A 1,550-nucleotide genomic window follows, 5' to 3' on the forward strand; every position below is an offset into this window, starting at 1 on the left:
TCCTCCTTCTGTAATCCATCATCCATATACATGTCACATATAAACCTGTTGCCGTAATCTGGCAGCGAAAGACAGCAAATCTCTATTTGTACTCAGCTTATCTGGCAAATGGGGAAGAGGAGAAATCAGGAGTGTCAACAAACAAACAAACAAACAAACAGCACAACTGGGCCGCTCTTCAAAGGCAGCGTCTCTTTGATGATGCACTCTGAGCGCCGAGGAACAAACAGAAGCACTAAATTTGAACTGAAGTGACAAAATTTTTCCAGCAGCTTTGACGCAAAGCCGCATGAGGGAAGCATCACTTTGTAGAGATTTTTTTGTTTGTTTGCCACCCCCCTAACCCCCCACCGTTGTTTGTGGGGTGTTTTTCCTTATAATTCATCCTAACATGCTCGAAATGACAGAATTACACACCTCAGCAACAGAGATGAAAGACGCTGAAGGACTTGGATGCACTGTCACGAGGAGGAAACATTAAGTTTAGATTTCTTAAAACCAAAGCGAGCGTACGGGTGACTGAGCATAAAGAGATGTGGGAAACAAAATCATCAAGAGACACTATTCCAAACCTGCAGGTCCAAGCATTCATAATTTACAGAGATTGTGATGTATTCTCAATAAAATCCCTTTCAAGTAGGTAAAAATTGTGTGGAATTAAATGTGATCCGTCATATAAATGTTCAAGTGAGGCTGCATCTGTTTACGCTGTTTGACTGGAAGCATTTCATTCAAACTAAAGCCTTGTTTTAAACCACACTGGGTRATTTAAATGTAAACTTGCACACGCTGAAGTTGTAATCTGTAATCAAATGAGTAGCCGAGCGCAAAACGGGAACAGACCGGTCTCCTTGCTATAAACTTTAAAGGGATTAAGCAAAAAAATAAAGACTAAAACAACGCCGTATTGTATTGTAATTTGTACATGTAACACCCGTATTTATTTAAAATCGTAAGCAGCATTTTAAATTCCCTGACAAAGATTACACAGCATGCGGGGCTATGCGCACTGTGTGATGTAGAAAACATTGGGTTTTTTTGTTTTTKTGTTGCCGTGCGGTGAGCATTAGAAACACAAAACTGGTGAGATGAGTCAGGATTAGGTTTTAGCAGATTACTGTGAGGACAAAAAAGCAGGTGCTTTGTCAGTTTCTGTGGGTTTTTTTTAATCCCTCTAATCAGGCAGCGCTCTCTGACATGCACACATTTGACTCTAGGTTTATTGGCTCTGATGTGATTTCCAATCAGGTAAAGCACAGGTGACATGATGTGACCTGTCGAAGGTTAATGGGTCAACACATGACCTAACCTTGGTTATCTAAGTTCAGTTCTGATTTAGGAAAGCAATACAGTTTATGAAAATAGGACTATGGGCAATTCATCCAAACTGACATGGACAGCTTTGTGAGCACCCTCGTCACGGCTGGATAAAGTTAGACTCATGCAAACTGACTTAAGGAGCCCAAAGGGGGATATTATGTATTTTCCAGGCACATAGTTCAATAATATACCACAATCAAGTAACTATATACCTTCAGTTGTTATACAAA

Source organism: Austrofundulus limnaeus, unplaced genomic scaffold (assembly GCF_001266775.1).
Source record: "Austrofundulus limnaeus strain Quisiro unplaced genomic scaffold, Austrofundulus_limnaeus-1.0 Scaffold3, whole genome shotgun sequence".
Taxonomy (NCBI): Eukaryota; Metazoa; Chordata; class Actinopteri; order Cyprinodontiformes; family Rivulidae; genus Austrofundulus; species Austrofundulus limnaeus.